Here is a 19637-nt window from a genome sequence, read left to right on the forward strand (position 1 = left end):
CCAAGCCGTCGTTTAATGAACCGCCGGGATTAACCCAGCCATAAACACCGGGGCCGCACGTTTCAGGTTCACTGGTTAACCATCTGCACGGAGCGCTTGGGCTTTGTTTTTCTTATTTAATAGCCTCATAAGAGGCGAGGAACGCGCAGAAGTTGGTTCCGCAGGTCCGAGCTTGCGCAGTCAGAGTAGATAACCGGGTGAGGAGGGTGATGTCGGCGTCTGCGAGTGGCCACCTTCCCCGTTCTTAGCTTGCGGAAGCTGATCGAAAATCGTGGCGGCACGCAACAAAAGGTTAAAAACGACGTTAAACCGATGCTCGGCGAGGGAGAGTTGCCAGAGCGATATAACATACGTGCCCAAAGATCTCAACCACGCAAAAAATTTTATTACACGCAGAGAAATACATTCTCCCCGGCAGGTCTGAGTAGCGAATGCCAGAGCGATCAGCGAGCAGCTATGTTTTGTTTCTTTGGAATGGGGAACTTTCCGTCTATTCAAAAAAAAAAAAGTATTGAGTTTTGTTTGGCGTAATATTCGTCATAGTGACGGTACTGGTCATTCTGACGTGGTGACTTTCCGCGGTTTAGGAACGTCGGGTGGCAGACAGGTGAAGTAGGTGGTGGAAAAGATGTACCATTAGAAATAATTTTTCCCCCTTGTTCATTGTAAGATGGCGCTGGGTAGGTCATGTAATGCGCCGGTTAGATAACCGTTGGACCATTAGGGTTACAGAATGGGTACCAAGAGAAGGGTAGCGCAGTAGAGGACGGCGAAGACTAGGTGGTGCGATGAAATTAGGAAATTCGCGGGTGCTAGTTGGAATCGGTTGGCGCAGGACCGGGGCGATTGGAGATCGCAGAGAGAGGCCTTCGTCCTGCAGTGGACATAAAATAGGCTGATGATGATGATGTTCAGTTTAAGGATGCCTCAGTAGTGCGTACAAGTCGTATTAAACGGGGAGTTTTCGTGGTACCTCGTGACGTCGCGTCGCAGACTGGGGAATAGGGGATGGCCCGAAAAAAAAAAGTTTGTTCAGCTAGTGGCAGGAACGGAATAGAAATAGATTGGAACAGTTTTACGTTATAGCGCCTCTGACTGTTGCTCGTCGACCAACGCTCCTGTTGTCGTTCCGTTTCCAGCGTGTGAAGACGGCGATGGGTACACCAGGGAAATTTAAGCACGAGTGAGAAAGTTTTACCAATCGAAGTGGCTTTCGAGGCAGGACGGGAACGAGTAAGTCGGAGTGGCTTCACCATTTCTTTGTACGTTCAAAACAGTTGAAACATTATCGGCCACCGTAAACGACCTGCGTACCAATGTGGCAGAACCTTGTGGTTCTGCGGGGATGCGCGTTTTAATTTCGTTGTAACCACACCGTTTAAGCGTACCGATGCTAGTACAAATAATTCACCATGGAAACGTATCCACGTGACGACAATGTTCCTCCCTGAAGAATGCACTGTTCCGAGAGGAAGTACAAGTAGCGTCGAAACACCGAATGAACGCGCTCCGATAACTGTCAATCAGCGTAATGTGTGAAGAGGTTATGGGTGGTATAAGAACAAGGTTCACTGTCATAAATTGTACGCCAATTTGTGCTGATATTCCTGCCCCAACGCCAATCTCTATCCATCTGGCATGCCATCTCTTCTTGCAGCGCTGCGCGTTGGGTATTTTCCCATAAATATCACTATTTTTATGCTCCTTACAGTGTGCCAAAGCGGCCCTTACTGGGCAGAAGAAGTGCGACATTTAAATTGAACGTACTACATAACTTGAGGTATATATGAGTTATTCTCTCGGAGTGTGCACACGCTTCACGGAGCCGTGGAGGGCTTGCCGACGCACAGCTTCGGCCCGAGCCTTCCGCGCGCAAACGCTCATTAGGTCCCGCCACTCAACGAGCGCGGCCGCAGAGACGCGTTCCGGGAGGTGCCGCAACTGTCGGGCCGAACTGGGGCGTCAAACGGAGCCCGGGCAAGGAGGGGGCCCGGCGCAGTCGTCGCGTCTGCACCTTTCCTGGTCGGCGTGCAAGGGGCCGCATGCGCGCTGGGTCAGGGTGTGTGGGCGAGGCGGGCTTCCGCGACTCTCTTCAAGGTAACGCCCGTTGCGTTCTCGCGTCGCCGCTCGAAAAGAGAAAGTGGCTCATCAGCATCTGCTTTCCTTTTTATCTTTTTTCCTCTTCGGTCCGTCCTACATTGTAGGGCGGCCGACGGCGGTGCTGCGGTAACGCGGCTTTGCTCGTGACCGGTTTCCGCGAAGCACTGCGCATGCGGCAAAGACTTCGATTCTGAGCGTGGGGTCGCGCCGATAAGTTTTCTTTTTTTCGCACCGGCAAAAGAAGAAATATGCGCGTCGGTGGAGAGGGTTGGCGGCACGTGCTGGGGATTTTAACCGAAGAAGCGATCGACCGAGGCGAGACGAGGATTAATTCGTGTCGACGATCTGGAGCAGGAACTTTGTTGCTATCCGCTCGTCTGGAGCGATTATTTGCTGCTGTCCGCACCCCCGGTGCGGACGCCACCGGACACGCCGAATAGACCCATGCGCGCTAGCAATATGCAGAAAGAATGGTTTGAAAGACGTCCCGGGTCAGCTATAAGCATCCGTGAATAATGTTGTCTTTTGAAAAGCGATGACTTATTTCACTTACGCGGCACTCGGCCATGCGTCGCAAGACATTCTTGAACGCATATAACCTTCCTTAACTACGTCGAATTGTTTCAGGTGCTTACGTTACCGAATCAAAATACCTTGTTCGCGGAAACGGCTGCTTGAATACACTATATATGTAAGTCGAGTTTTACACGCTCTATATTTCCACTCGCATTCTTCCACGAAAACATACGATTTTTGACGTTCAACACGCCATGGCGAGCGCACCTCGAATATGACGTTACAACTTTTCCTCCCATCTCCAGTGTAGAGTAGCAAACCGGAGACTGATATCTGGTTAACCTCGATGCATTTCCTCTCTCTCTCTTCCTAACATATTGCCGCCCATTGGTCTTCGTCTTTCTGATAAAAAGAAAAGGGGACATCGTGTCAAGCTACATTGAGTTGTGTTTTGTTACATTTGTATTATGCATTAGTACAACTTTAATTTTTCAGCTTGTAGTGCATAATCTGCGATTGTTTTCGTTCCTCCCTTTGTATTGCGTCGCATTAATGAAGGTATTACGATTGTCATTAATATTATGATCAGCTGCGTTACAAAATATCACTACACGAACGGCGTATATTTGTCACTCCGCAAAAGGTGTCCTCTGTAATTTTGGCCATAAGCTCTACTCGCATCATTTCTGTCAGTCTAATTATACATGCGGCGTTTGCTTAGTCCCTTCGGCGTTTCGCTGCTAAGCACGTCGAATCCCGGCCGAAACGGCCGTATTTCGATGTGGGCGAAATGCAAATAACGCCCTTGTACTGTGCACGTTGAAGAAACCCAGGAAGTAAAAATTAATCGGCGCTCGCCCACTGCGGTGTTCCTCATAATCATATCGTGCTTTTCGGACGTAAAATCGCATGATTTATTATTATTTATTACTGTCAGCCTATAAGCAGCATATTTACGCTTCTCCTCGAGATCACATGAAGAACATTCCTCAAAGATATTGTCCAACGTCTACGTTTTCCGATCTTAGCCGGATTCAGAAAAAGTAATTTTTAGACTTACCGTCAAATTTTATGATAGAGAACAACCTGTGCTAAAGTGAAGAGCGCAGCATTATCGAAGACAGGAGAAAAGCCGCCTGCGCTGTCTGATTTCACATTAGATGCGTTCGAGCAAAACGTGCCTTCTTGCGCACTCCTCAAAGATTTGTCTGCAACGTGTCGATACCGCAAAGCAGCACACCTTTTGTCAAAAGCCACTTGATTGCCGTTTTCATGGCTTTTCTTTCGCTGCTGCGAAGCTTTCTTTAAACGTGTAATTTCTTATTTTTGTTAGGAGACGTAGAGCCCAGTCGCGCCACCGTGCATCCCTCAGAGGTCTCTACCGTGACCTCCGGCGCCGTCGCCTCCGCGGGTCGTGTTGCCAAGCACAGCCAGAGACGAAGCTGAGGATGGTGCAGAAGGCGCTCGCTGATATCACGCGGGCTGGCTTTTATCTTGTATGCCAATGGACGCCTCGTAAATACCCTGTAGATATACAGGGTGTTTCAGCGAACACTGAAATTTTTTCAAAGGTTGCCCTTGGCAGATAGCTCAATTCAAGTTTATGAGCCGGTCTACTCGAAGCGGCGGACACTACTTCACAAAAAAATGAAATGCAAAATCGACTAATTAACAAGAATTCACTAATTAACTTCTTAGCTAACTATCTTATGAACGATACTGCAGTTTACAAATTCTAGCAGTGGACATTGCAAGGCGGATCCACTTGGAACGAAATTTCAAGACGACACCAGTTTCCCGAACTTTGCGGGAAAATGAATTGGCGTTCCAGTTACTTGTGTGCTTCATTGAATGAATCGACCTTTTCCTAACAACTTAACTGTGTTTCTCGTTAATCGTTACACTAATTCCATTCCAGTCATTCCAATAACGTTCTGAATATTTTTTGCGGACATGCCGGGATTAGCAACGGAGAGGGTTTGTCCCATTGCATGGCACGGATTCTAATTATTACTTTTCAGCTCGATCTCGACGTGCTTCTAAGAAGTATGATGAATGAAACGAATATGGTAGAAGTTCAACACCGTTTCCGTAAACTGACTTGCTGAATGCGCGATTGGACTGACATGATATCACTTAACTTCGGCAACTTTTATGGATACGGACTCTTTGCAGCGTTAATTGCTTGCATTTGTTGTACCAACGAGAAAACGTTGTGCGGTGAAGTAAATAATTACATCAATCAGGAAGGGTGCACACAAGTTAATTGTGTAAAATAAAAGAAGCACCAGAAAAAAAGGAAATAAAGCAGTTTTCGCACAGTTTGCGATCCGCCACCTAAATGAGCAGTTCTTTACAAAAAAGCTAGCGTTGCTCCGCTGCTATCTGCAATTACTGTGGGAAAGATTTACAGTAATCAAGAGCGCATATCAAGCTCTATTTTTCGGAATGTTACCTTCGTAAATGTTCGTACGATTGCTGCACTTAGAAGCTGACCACTTCTATTAGGCTATGGTTGCAGGATTTAAAAACGGTATAAAATACTGAAAGTAATAACCCCGTTAAGGAAAAGGCAAGTTCTCGAACGTGTGCTCTCAACACATAACTCAGTCCATCAACATTATGCCAGTGGCTGTACTTAATGAAATTTCTGTTCGTCACTGAGACGATGAACTTTGGTCCTCCCGTCGACTATGTGAGAACTGGTGGAGTGTGCGCATAGACAAGGCATGTTTGCGATCATATATCCATAGGTTGCGGTCTAGGAATCCGATTCCGGAGGAATAATAAAATAGCGTAGGCTGCTGCGACTATCGTGACATCTTCCGTTTCTAGCATAGCGGCTCCCGCGTGATTATGAACGTTGCGCTGGCTGTGGTGTGGCTTGTTCAGTCAAACCGCAGTCGGCATAAGAAAAGAAGTGCGTGCCTTTTCGGTGCAGCACCGAGGTCTTGTTTGGAAGTCGCATGGGCGACAAGACCAGAGGAAGAAAGAACAATGAAATTGACGCAAAACTTGGAAATGCATGTGAAGCTGTTGCGCTTATCAGTACGGAAAACTGCCGCACCACTCGAACAACGGGATTTCTCTGCAGACGTCCAGCGGATAGCCCACTTGCTCGCCCATCCTCGCCATCCTCACCGTCACTCTGCCACGCAAGAAACAAACGAGTGAGTCAAGCGAAACTGCTCTCTCCGGAACACGCTCGTTATTTCATTGCGGAGCAGAAAAAGAGGAACGTGTGGGGGGAATAGAGTTAAGCTTCCTTTAAATAGCTGCGCGCGCGGCGCTGGATTATATTCATAGCAAGCCGGTTCTCACGCCGAAACCACTCGGCAACCGAAGGAGCGGCCACTCCCTCCTGTGTTCGCCGCGTCCTGTCAGTTTGACGTAAGAAATGATCCACCCCTCGTAGGGTAAGGTAAAAGAAAAACAAGTAAGAGAGAGGCCAGGAAAATAAATATAAAAAGCAGCCGTCGGTGCGCACGTCATCCGTATTACACTGATGCCTCTGGGCTCGCTTATATTCCAGGCCATTCGCGTCTACCGGTTTTCATGAGGGGACGCCGCGACAGGTAGGCGATGAACGGACCCCCCTCTCTCTCCCGTTCTTTGCTTTTAGTTTATTTTCACCCTTTCTTCCCCACATCTCTCACCCTCTTTCCACGCGTATATGTTCTTCTCGCAGCCACTTTTCTTTCTCCGCGTTGGTTAACGCTTTCCCTCACTTATTGCTTTTGTACAGTTTCTTTTTTTCGTTTTATCTTTCGTCGTCTGGTCGGAGCGGCCACTGGAAAATCTGGGTCGCCCACTTTCATCGGTTACGGGCGAAATGCGTGGGGGAAAAAAATAATCGCCATCGCCGAGTGAAATATGCGCTCGTCGCTCATTTGGAGTCGCGGCGCTTTGTCCCACGTGTTCCCGTTACGTCCGTTTGCACATTGTATGCGAAGGAAAGTGAATAGAGAATGAGGAACAAATATATACATACACGTAACAAGAAGGAGCGGCAACGCTCGTAATCCTTTGACTCTATTACGATTATGGATATTTCCTCCGTTCCTCGTATGCGCGCCCCGTCGTATACGGATATCGGCCCCGTTAAATTGCTTCCTCGATCGGCGCCGCCACCTTTTCTTTTCTTCCCCTCAGTCCTGACCGCGGCGGTCGGGGAGCACGCCGAGTTCCTCCTCCCCATCTCCAAGGGCAGCGGAAAGAACCCGCTCTGTTATATAGTTTGGTGACGTGCAACTAGTAAAGGGTGCACATCGCCCTCCTCTTTTCGATCCCGTGTAACGTCGGGCGTGATGCGCTCTTGGCGCTCGCTGCGCGGGCGACGAGGAAACGCCGGTATGGCGCGGGCGTCATCTCGAATATCGCCGGTTGCTCGATGATGCCAGTTGTTTGCACGAGGAATGAAGTGTCCGTGCGCGAAAGAAGTGTCAATGCTTTATTCTCTTACCTGCAGTAGTACAACATGTGATCGTACGCACAAGTACAGACGGTCGTTGAAATTTCGTAGCTCTCTTCTTGCTACGAACCCGAATCGCGTTCTCCTCTGCGCCATATTCCTCCTCGTGGAACGTAACACGCCCTTTCATATTTGCAAGCGACGTCAATAGAGGGCCACCATGATGGCGCATTTTTTTCGGAACTCCGCCAGGCTGCTTTGATTGGGCCAACGTGCCTTTTAAAGCGAACCTGTATGTAGGCACCTTCCTCTGGTGGTGGTCGATGTCCGTCCGTATAAGCGTCGCGCCAACAGGAAAAAAAAGTTTGTCTCCAGTCTCTCGTGAATGTTCTGCAGCTGTCAATCTATAATGTAGGTATCTTGGAAAAAATCACACTGAAAATGGCCAATAAGACGACTCTAATATTACTCCGAGCTTCATCTACTTTTCAAGATTGAGTAGTTCAGAGTGAAGTTTTAAATATTTCGAATTCTCGTCTGCGCCCAATAGGAGAGCTTCTACGGGAGGCAAATGGACGGCCCATGTTTCTAATAATAGTAATAATAATAATAATAATAATAATAATAATAATAATAATAATAATAATAATAATAATAATAATAATAATAATAATACCTATATATATACATAGCTGCGTCGGTTGAGGGAAAACACGCCACAGCTTCGCTGCTCCTGCGCCTTCAGAGAGTGGAAGCGCTGGTGAATTTTTTCCCGATTTTCTTTTGGGATATCTTAAGAACCGGAACAATTGAAATCTTACAGAATTGCCCCTAAGTTGTGCCTGAAGATTTTCGATTGCGCAGCCGTACATATCAGAATTACAGGACAATAAATAGCACGTGCAAGTTCAGACTTCTCAGTTGCCTGCAGCGACATCGATTGTTAAGCACTTCTGTCGAAGCTGTAGGGCCATGCAAGAAGAATGCGGGAAAGCTCACCGACTTATGCGCAGGAGGGCGAAATTTACGGCTGGACAAATGAAAAACCATTTAACCTCGCATTTCTGTATCACAAGGCATCTTGAAGGATACGAATCGCTTCACATTTTTACAGATCATTATAAATTATTTTTATATATTATTCGCCTTATCAGACTAAATTGAGTGTTGCGCTTCACTAGACCGTCCGTGTGCAGCGCCATCTTTAGAATGGCGCTACACACTGATGCAAGTACACCGATGAAGTAGTGCTGATCCATGCGAACAAACTGAGTGCTCGCATTTGTTATGGGTTAGATTTGAATCATCCTGCAGGATGAAATGCCAAAACCCGCTGCACTCGCAAGGAATCCAAGTGCGAGTGTGGGAACTGCAAAGCGCTCCCAAGCTCGGGCAAATTTAAATTGGACTGAATTTATTCGGGCTTTCATACAGTGTAAATATGTTAGTACAGATCACAGGATCCATAGTCGTAGGGTAGTGCCTGATCCATCAACTGTGGCGCTTACAGTAAATTGACAACATAAGCAGATTATTATTCAAAGTTTAGCCTCCGCCCCTGTTAGTTGATAGGTACACAGAGACAAATGACAAAGGGATATATATATATATATATATATATATATATATATATATATATATATATATATATATATATATATATATATATATATATATATAATGAAACTCACTTTAGAGCGGCTTGTCACATCAAAACCATTCTACAAGAAACACACTAAAACACGTAGTATATCGCGGGGCGCCAAAGGGCCCGCGCTATGCTAGGGAGTGTGTGCGTTATGGACGACTGCAGGCCAAGTTTCATCCTAGACGCCAGCGCTCGTTTCTCCCCTGGCGGAACGATTTCATCTCCAGCGGGTGTAGGTTTCCGCCGCCGCTTCCCTTCGCGGTAGCGCCCGCGTTCAGTTCGCGCTGCGCGCGAAACGTCTCTTGTTTGCGACGGCACCTCTTCGGGTGACCGGAAATTATTATTGTGTTGTTAACTATCACGACAGCAATGTAAACACGAAAGGGTTGATACCACCAGTGAAATTCTGCCGATTCACAAGAAAATGGTACGAAAGAAGCAGACGACAGACATGGATTACTGCGGTGCTCCGAGCGAAGTAAACAACTGGCAAACGAAGCGACTCGTTCATTGATCCCTCCTGAGTGTATGACGGTTTCTATATGTAACCCACGTGAATTTAAAAATTGCTCGGTACATAATCCTTTTATTCATAAAAAACTTTAAGTTGTTCAACGGGCGCTTGTCCTGTCTTCTTTCTCGTGTTTCGTTTGTGTGTGCGCTGCCCAAGGATGGAAACCACTTCTGTTGTATGCGCTAGCAGTGGCAGAAGTTTACGCGTGCCGACAAATTGAACGATGCATTGAACATGACCGGAGTTCATTCGCGCTTCACCACTGCACCGATCGATCGAGTTACTGGACGATACACGCCCACGTCTTGGTCACGCCGGCATTGCTGAAGCAGGAATGATTACTAATACATTCAACTTCCGTCTCTTGAGAACTGTTATAAATGTCCAAGCTGTCTACATTGCTGCTTCTATTCCATATTGTAGGGGACGTACTAGTTAAAGTTGTGTGCGCATGTCGTACTTGTGCTATGCAGCGATATACTTTGTTTATTTCCGCTCAGTGTCGATGGAAATCCGTTGTCGCTATCAGAGACCAACACGGATTTGTAGCAAACATAATGTGAGAAACTGCAAAAATGACTTTAGCTCGTAGGTGCCGTATGTATGTGCCGCATCGTATGGGCTGACGATTTTTCCGGCGGCACCTACGATGTCGTTTCCAATTGCCTGCTCAGCGTTACTTACATGGTTAAGCAGACGCTGCTCTTTCGCCGCATTGCAGCCATAAAAATAATCGTCAAGCGTACCGATCTTCTTAAAGGCAAATAGAAGCATGTACAGTCTGTTTCACACTTAGGGGAAAACTCGGAACATATTACATCGCGATGCGGCAAGCAATGGAGTCGTGCGGCGGCAGCAGCTCAAGCAGGCGCAGACGCTGGATGGGCGGTGTCGGGATCTGGGTCGTCTGCTACGGCGGCGCGCGCTGACCGCATTGTCGGGAAGCGTGCTACTGTCAGGGGCAGTGCAACGATTTCATCGGTACTGCGGGAACTGAGCTGATATTCTTTACTAAACGTTGTGCGTCGCCAAACTCTGAGCCTTCATTGGCGATAATGGAGTTCCACAAACTTCTTTTGACAGCGTGCTTCGTACAGCGTACACGTAGGCACAAACCGCGGCCGGCACGAAACGTGCCGAAACACGCGCAGTGCAGGAGGCAATCCAGGCGGTACGAACGAGAGGTGGGAGAGGAGTACCACCCGCTAATAGAATTTTGCTTCGCTTCTCAACGCCGGCGCAGCAGCGCCGCTCTCGGTGCCGTTCTTGTCCATACTGGAGCGGGCGTGGGTGCATCGAACAGCTGTTCGCGTTGCGATTCGCTCCGCAAAAAGCGACCGACGAACGACCGTGTTCCGTGCATCGCACTCGGCGGCGTTCACCGAGCGAAAGCCGCCGAGCCAACTAAGAGAGAGAGTGGAGTTCAGAAGCGTGAGGTCAAGCGAGGGAAAGTTACGTAAAAGCGAAGCGCGCTCGAGGAGGCTACGTACGTGCGCCGCGCTGCGCGCCCAGAAGCGGCGCGTAGGAGAGGCGGGTTACGTCAGTAGACCTCCTCTCCCTCGGGCGCTTTCTTTTTTTGGGCAGCGCCCCGCGCCTAGTGCGTACTGCCTGACGGGCGGTCGGAAGTGGGTCTTTGTGCGAGCCGGAAGAGAGCGCGGATCTGGGTCGAGGCGCTCCTTTCGCTCTCCGGAAGTTTGAGCTCGCCGGCGAGGGTTGATTGCGGGCGAGGGGGCCGTGACGCTATGCTCTCTCCGGCTCGAGGCAACCTGTTCATCGCCGGTGCTCGGCAGAGGTGCCCACTTTACACAGCTTATGCTTGGCCACATCGTGTTACAGGAGTACAAGTGCCGAGAACGAAGCCGTTAACGACTTCGCGACGTCTCAGCTTGAATTGACACATAACGAAACAAAGAATTCGTACAGTGTCGAAGAGGTAGACGGGATGAGTGAAATAACGATTGTAAGACAGGGGCACTACGTATTCGACGTGGAGGGTGTGGGAACGAGAGAAATTAACGCAATGTTTTGAAAGACAGAAAACCTCAATAAATAACATAGCGGACAAATATAATGCATTGATGAGGGCGAGCTACTCCGGAATCGTTCGGTGTCTGCAGTAAGGCGACTAATTCGATCGAAGAGGCATCCGTTCTCTTGGAGAGAGGTCATGGCTTACGATGTCGCTCGCGAGATCATATATCGGGAGCTTTCTAGAGTGAGCAAAATTAAAAAAAAAGAAATTGCCCGTTGCAAATAACACAATTCTGCTCCTTGAGCTGGATTGCTCGAGAAGAAAATAATGTGTAAAAGGACTGTAAATGCATAACTAATTGCGACAAGTTCGCTGACTGACTTTTTAAAGTGATTACTTGAGTGCACACATTGCCGTTTAGGAATTATAGCTGGTAAGCCCGCAAGGCTTGGGATGAATCATGAGGATGGTAACAAATTCAAGATATGCATTCCTAAAGTGCGCTACGAAGTGCTTTGATGTTCCAGGTATTTTTGTCCTGGAATACATGAAAAGGAGTTTGGCTAATAAGTTGAACAACAGTGCCCTTCCCTTCTAGTATGCGGGCAGGTAAAGCAAGAGGGCAAAGTGTGAAATGATAATACAGAGAAGCTAGGAATGTGGAGTAAAAGAGCACCCGGTTGGCTACCCTACACTCGGAGAGGAAAACAGCAAAATTGAAAAAAAATAGTGAAAGCTATGCTCTATAGGAGCTGAAAAATTGTCACGCAATCAAAGGTGATCACAGAAGCCAGTCGTTGTCGAAAAGCATGGATGTGTTTTCATTGTTTTGTGGGACGAAGATCGGGAACACCGATCTGAATGTATCGTCTGAACATAAAGTGGTTTGTCGTGCAGTCATTCTTTACATTGGAAAGGAGTATTTGTGTAGGCCAAATTTGGGCAAACAGCTCAAGTTAGAAACGTCATCTTTGAAGTCGCACACGTCACCACCAAGGTGCATTTGCAATTACACTTAACGGCAAACATGTTTTGAATGTGTGCGATTATTTGCGCCCTCACTAGCAGGGATGTCAGAGGAAACTTGTAATCAATAAAAAGTATTACCTGGCCTTGTATCTTCATGCGGTGACGTTCCAGGAATTTGTATCTCAACTGTACTCATCGCTATCGTTGTACTCGGAGTGTAGCCTGCTTTTGTTGGTACCGGCTCGCCCAATAAAGAGTTTCGTGATTCATATTGTTACGGATGTAGAATAAATTTATTTACAGTGAAAAGGGTAGAGCAGACATGGGATGGTCCGAAACAGCCGATCACCCAAAAACCTCGCGCCACTTCTTTCTCTTCCACGCTGCTCCGATGCGGCGTTACAATATTTTTGCTCCTGTGTTCTTCACCGCCACTGCAACGTGACATTTGGGGAAAAGCGGTCACCGGAGAAACATACACAAGTACACGTGTCAGCAGGAACCATGTGAAAGCATTTACTGCGCAGATCGTGAAGCCGGCATTTATTTGCGAAGCTAAGGTTGAACTAAGAACACAAACGCCAATCGTAGTCATCGTATCTCCGTGGTTTATTTTTTTGCTCAAGACAAGTACATCTCGTCCCATGTTCGCGTTTGGGATCGTTACTTCATCACGAAACTGCGGAGAGTCTGGTAATAAACCGATTCATCATCATCATCATCATCATCATCATCATCATCATCATCATCATCATCATCATCATCATCATCAGTCTGGCTACGCCCACTGCAGGGAAAATGCCTCTCCCATACTTCTCCAACTACCCTACTCATGTGCTAACTGTGGCCATATTGTCCCTGCAAACTTCTTAATCTCATCCGCCCACCTAACTTTCCTCCGCCCCCTGCTACGCTTCTCTTGGAATCCAGTCCGTAACCCTTAGTGACCATCGGTCATGTTCCCTTCTTATTACATGTCCTGCCCATGCCCCCCCCCTCCCCCCCCCATTTCATTTTCTTGATTTCAACTAAGACGTGATCAACTCGCGTTTGTTCCCTCACCCAATCTGCTCTCTTCTTATCCCGTTAACGCTACACCCATCATTCTTCTTTCCATAGCCCGTTGCATCGTCCTTAATTTAATGACCCGATTAGCCTTAACTAAACCTTATTTCCGGCCTGCTAGCCCCGCATTGGAGCACACAATCCAGAAGAAAACAAATGTTAACTCCTGCTATATTGGTCCCTGATCGATACCGACCGTCTAAACCACTCATTACCATAATTTGGCAAATTCATCTTTCAAGAATAAAACTATGCGTACAAATCCAAGTATATTTACTCGGCGCTAAATATGACACTTCATCCCCTTCTCCTTTTTAGCGAGCAACCACTGCTTCCCGTGGTTGCACCGCGCGAAGTGCACACCGCTGCGATGCCCGCACATACTTCCCACAAACTCCTCTCTGTAGTGCTTGGCGCAAAAATTTTAACGGTTGTGTTTCTCTTTGATCTTCTCCATTGCGTAGGAAGTTTCTGCGCCAAGCACTAGAAAAGATGTCGTACGAACAAAGGCCGAAAATCACCCTTACACAGTTCCCACAAACCGCTTCGTACGTTTCTTTGACTGTTATAGTGTAGCAAGACGGAACAAGCTACAGCTCAGGCCGACCTCTCTGTCTTTATGTCAATTAAATTTTCTCTCTCACTTTATTGGCTGTTGACAATCCACCGAAGCTATCCACTGTCGTCTCTCCTTTAAGATCTCCCGGAGAGCCATTTCTCAAGAAATATCAGTTGTTACTAATCGCTAATGCCACAACATTTTGTGCCTCACTACCTTCCTCGCCAACCTTGGTTCCTGTCGCATTGGCCTTCGTAGTCATTCTTTGATTCTCTGTCTAACACTGGATAATAGATCGCTAACCGAAAAAAGCACTATTGCGACCATGGTCTAAATCATGTTGCAAGGGAGATAGTCTGTCACTTGAATTCCCACACTCAAAGAAGCTTGAGTCAGGGCTATCTAAATCTCATGTCGCAAGAAGCTGTACTTATTCACGCCTTCTTTCCACATCGTCACCATTTTTTTACCCTCTTTATTCCCCCGCTTCCATTTGCTATTGCGTAGAGTAGCAGGCTAGGGGAGTTCATCATCATCAGCCTGGTTACGCCCACTGCAGGGCAAAGGCCTCTCCCATACTTCTCCAACAACCCCGGTCATGTACTAATTGTGGCCATGCCGTCCCTGCAAACTTCTTAATCTCATCCGTCCACCTAACTTTCTGCCGCCCCCTGCTACGCTTCCCTTCCCTTGGGATCCAGTCCGTAACCCTTAATGACCATCGGTTATCTTCCCTCCTCATTACATGTCCTGCCCATGCCCATTTCTTTTTCTTGATTTCAACTAAGATGTCATTAACTCGCGTTTGTTCCCTCACCCAATCTGCTCTTTTCTTATCCCTTAACGTTACACCTATCATTCTTCTTTCCATAGCTCGTTGCGTCGTCCTCAATTTGAGTAGAACCCTTTTCGTAAGCCTCCAGGTTTCTGCGCCGTAGGTGAGTACTGGTAAGACACAGCTATTATATACTTTTCTCTTCAGGGATAACGGCAACCTGCTGTTCATGATTTGGGAATGCCTGCCAAACGCACTCCAGCCCATTCTTATTCTTCTGATTATTTTTTTTTTGATTATTTTGATTTGATTATTGACCTCCTAGGGGAGTTCAACTTAGGCTGAACCCTCTGTCCTTTCTTAACTAAGTAACCTCTCTCCAACCGCTGCGGCTTTTCGAATAGGAGATGACATAGAAACAATGACAGTAAAAAGTGATGGCAACTTAATTGCATGTCCATGTTACATATGAGCTCTCTCTCTCTCTCTCTCTATATATATATATATATATATATATATAACAGACAAACTAACCAACTGAATCTACGAACTTATGAATCAACAATTACCAAGCAATTAAGTCTATTAGCTTATTTTCTAAGGGATAAACTAGCCAACTTGCTCGTGGAATTATAACTAACCAACTAATGAAGAGGTGTAGTATTGAATGATGGCTAGTTAAAGAAACAAAAATAATGTGCAGCCAACGCACCCCTCAGAACCCAAATGAAGCAAAGGTTTCGTGAAGCGGTTAATCAAATACTAAAAATCTGCCCATTTCATTCCTGCGCCTTTGGCGTTCAGATTGCGTTCCACCATCAGGCACGTAATTCAATTTTTTTTAATGGGTTAGCTTTTCAGCAAGGCAGCAGGAGCATCCTGCAGGCGCGGTGAGAAAGGTCCGGGAGGGTCCGCAGAAGCAGCTTCGCTTTAAAAACTAAGCAACCTTTCCAGGTGCCAATTAATCCTGTCCACCGAAAGTTTAGTTTCATCACATCTCTTGTATCTTCAGAACCATGAAAACGGTACAACTGCAGTACGAATGAGGAATTTTCAATTCTTCAGTTAGCTTTGTCAAGTTTGCAAAAAGTGGACATCGTGAGAAACATCCGCAGGGTAACGACAGATACGAGAATATCTCCTATTTCACGTCTAGCGTTCTTGGAAAGCATCTGACCTGTTCAGACGACTGAAATATATGCCTGATGTAAAACACTCAGAATCAATGAAAGAAGCGACACGTGAAGACCAAGTGACACCGAAGGCAAACGTCCAGCCCCTTACTTTCCAACTTATTTTACGAAGACCTATTGTTCAGTCTCGACAGCAGAGGTCCAACCAGAAACGCTCCGAGCTGTTCGCGAACACGATTTAAATATTATGACTTTAATCACTGCTTTTGATTGTGATGCACTTTCTTCGCGCGCGCGCAGTCGTGCATATACCGCCCGAAGGGGCTAAATGCGAACCAACTGGCCGACTGGGCGAAGGCAACAGAGTTATCTGCGCTGCGCCGATGTTGCCCGCTGCTCAGCGCGAGACCCGTTCGGGACAGCAGCGAACTTGAGGTGCCGCGCCCGGAAGCGTGGGGCCTGGAGCCGCGCAGGCCGTTGCGCAATTGGGCGTCCCGTTATACCCGCGCTGCTCCGCGGGGCTCCCCGATACGCATCTCGCCCGAGATGCGGCCAGTCCGATAAGGTCCACGGAGAGGCTGGAACACGTTGCCCGTTGGCGCCGAGTCGTGGTTGCGTGCGCGGACGTCGTGACACCGTGGCACGATTAAAACCGCAAGTGAACTACGCGTGGGGTGGGCGATGTACTATGTACTTTTGCTTGCCTCGTCCACCGGGAGAGCGGAGAGAAGGCGAGAAAAAAAGGGGTAACGACTGGAGACTATGGCGGCCATAGCAACGCTCGTGGTCTCGCTTCGAGTCCGCGGTCAAAACGATATTTTGAGCGCTTGCTCGGAGAAAGCGGGTATGCGGGTTGGCTCGAAGATGCAGGCGCTATCCGCGAGCTTTGTTTGAGCTTGAAGCCACACATTGGAGCCTCGGCCGAATGCGGGGTGCGGCGATAAATGATGACGCCGTCGCTTAGGGGCGCTGAGGAAGCGCGAAGGCGTTTCTCACGCGTCGGCGTGCAGGGAAGCGGGCGACACAGCATCGTTGTTAATGCGAGGCGAACGCCGGAACCTTTCGCTATAATGTTTGCGCGTACCGGTTGGATAGTTAGCTTTAGTCGGTGATAAATGATAGAAGCGGATCGAGACAATGAGCCGAAAACAGATTTCGCGCGCTCATCTATTGGCCCTCTGCGTTGTCGTGTCGGTGATCTCGTACACAATGCTTACTGCTATAGAACACGTAGAACTGCCTATCAAGGTTGTCCAGTTAGTAGTCCGACAAGCCTCAGTTCTAGCACCATCGTTATTCCTAATCGATATTTGGGGCCTACCTGTTAATATATGATCTGAAATGTGCTTATTCCCTAATTATTGCGTGCTATTTCGTACCATAGTGAACGATAATGATATTGTTCGTCTCCGGGATTAGCTGATTTTCTTACCACGGTAATTTTATGGACCAGTGATTGCAGTTAAGTAGGAATAGCAATCCTCAAATTTTAACTTTATTTCGTTACGGGAAAGTAGGACAAAAATTAGAAATTGGGGTTGATGGGCGCATATTGTTTGGTTGAGTCCAGATAACGGGATACAGTGATGCGAGGTAGTTGATTTGTTTAATTTTTTCGGTCCATGTGTAAGCTTAGGCTAGCTCGCGCAGCACCAAACTTTCTTATCTCATGTTGCTCTTGCAAGATGAAAAAAGGGCATTTGAGTAAGCTGATTTGCATTTCTCGGAATTTGCTAGCATGTCTGTACTACTTAGTAACACAACCCTTGGTCCTCTTTTCCTCTACAATTGCGTCTGGGCTAATATCTGCAGTATGTTATCCTGGTAACGGTGTGATGAGGTAACAGTGTGTTATCCTGGCACTACCGCAAAAGCTAATAAAAACGCGGATATTTCAAAAGTAGCTTATTTTACTGTCCTCATTAAAAAGGCAACTTTAAGCCCCCATAACTGCGCTCTATTGAAAGACGCCTTGTCAATGTGGGATCCTTGTGAAGTCAAACTAGAAAACAGGCTAGAGGTTGCGCAAGCCCTCTTTGTTCAGTCTTATCAGCCTGTAGTCGCACAGGCAGTGCTAGGTACATGAAATCAGCTTTTAATCTTCCTCCACTTGATATTGACCGCAAAATACCCCGCCTTTGTCATCCTTTTCGGAAGTATACTGTCCCAATAACCTTCTTTGTCACCACCTGATACAGCATGTTTTATTTCATTTGCAACTGACGAGCGGACACAATGGCGTCCCTCGCTGGGAAATGGCCACTTACTCACGTGCTTCCGTCCTAAGAAAATGTTTTGGCTTGGGTTACACTAAACTCGGAACGGTGTGCGAGCAGATCATCCGTATGATCTCTTGAATCACAATAAAAAACAGGGGTATGCGAGAAAAGGACGCCCTTGGGCAGGCATTTATCCTCTGCAGAATAGTGCAAGTAGTCCCGTACTTACGGAAAAAGGAAGAGTGATCGACGCAGTACGCGCCGGCATGCATCATTACAGACTCGCAGAAGGCTCATAGAGATTGTATGCGTGCTAAAATCACACCTGTGGCCTGCGAAATTCCGAGTCAATGCACGTAAGCAGCTGACATGGGAAACGAGCGCGCTCGCGCCTCGGCTCGAGCTTTTCTCCCGCGTTGATGACGTGGGCTCCTGCCCTCTGCCAACAATTGCAGCATTTGCACCTTGGGAGGCGTAAACTCCTGGGGCGCAATCAGGGCCTTCATGAATCAGAAGAGTGTCACCCCCGTCGGATTCAAACGATGTCGTTTAATTGAATTCTGGGTTTTACGTGCCAAAACCACGTTTTTATTATCACGTACGCCGTATAGTAGGGGGGTCCGCATTAATTTTGACCACCAGCGTATCTTTAACATGACCCCACTGCGTGACGCACGGGCGTTCTTGCATGTCGCCCCCATCGAAATGTGGCCGCTGCGGTAACAATGTTCAATAGTCCAGCTAAGCTTCACGCGATTGAGCCCGAGTGTTCTTCGGCCAAATGCGAATTTTGCGGTGAGAAGGCAGACTTACACCGTATGAGATGGGGGTGTCAGCAAAACAGCATTATTTTCATAATAAATCACCCAACGTGGGGGGCTGTGAAGTGGGCCTGTCCAGCTCGGATTCCGAGGAGCAACGAGCCTTTGTCGAAAGAGGACGCGGGCAGAGGTTTGTGCCAACGGTGCCTCGGATTAGGGACCCGAGCAATCTTCCCGTAATCGACGGCCTTTTTGGTTTTTAGTAAAACTTTTTACCATCATCATGGCTTGGGAGTGCTTCGCACAATCAGCATTGCCGAGAGGGCCCGTTTCAAACTTTTCTGTCGGAGATCAGTGCTGGTTGGCTGAAGAATGATGGTGTTGTACTGCTCTCTCTCTCTCTCTCTCTCTCTCTCTCTCTCTCTCTCTATATATATATATATATATATATATATATATATATATATATATATATATATATATATATATAAACGAGAAGAGAGGGGGTTAACCGAGGGGCCCGATTTTTATCAGTCATATCATGAGAAGCCAACAAACACTGACACCAAGGACAACATAGATGAAGTTACTTGTGCTTAATAAATGAAATGAAGAAACTATAAGTTAATGGAAATTAAAGTGGATGAAAAAACAACTTGCCGCAGGTGGGAACCGAACCCACAACCTTCGCATTTCGCGTGCGATGCTCTACCAATTGAGCTACCGCGGCGCTGTTTCCCAATCCACATTCTTGGGTATTTATGTGTACTAGTAGAACCCTGGGAGTGGTGGCGCTGGCTAAGGCGTAATCCCCACGATAGTTTGAAGGTTTGGTGTATTAAAACAGATCCTTTAATTACTGAAGAAGCAAACGAGTATCGATCAGCATAATACGAGTATACAGACAAAGCGTAACAGTAAACTGGAGAGTAAGTACTAGATACCATAAACGCAACAAATATAAATGGATAAACTAACGCGTAGCGCAAGGGTGC

At 47.2% G+C, this 19637-nt stretch overlaps 1 non-coding gene across 1 annotated transcript; it reads right to left on the bottom strand.

The window, feature by feature from the left end:
- Positions 1-19299: 19299 nt before the first annotated feature.
- Positions 19300-19372, bottom strand: TRNAS-CGA (transfer RNA serine (anticodon CGA)). Its single transcript has one exon. It is a non-coding gene; the product is annotated as a tRNA-Ser (tRNA).
- Positions 19373-19637: the final 265 nt, after the last annotated feature.

The sequence above is a fragment of the Dermacentor variabilis genome, chromosome 9 (genome assembly GCF_050947875.1).
Source record: "Dermacentor variabilis isolate Ectoservices chromosome 9, ASM5094787v1, whole genome shotgun sequence".
NCBI classification, from domain to species: domain Eukaryota; kingdom Metazoa; phylum Arthropoda; class Arachnida; order Ixodida; family Ixodidae; genus Dermacentor; species Dermacentor variabilis.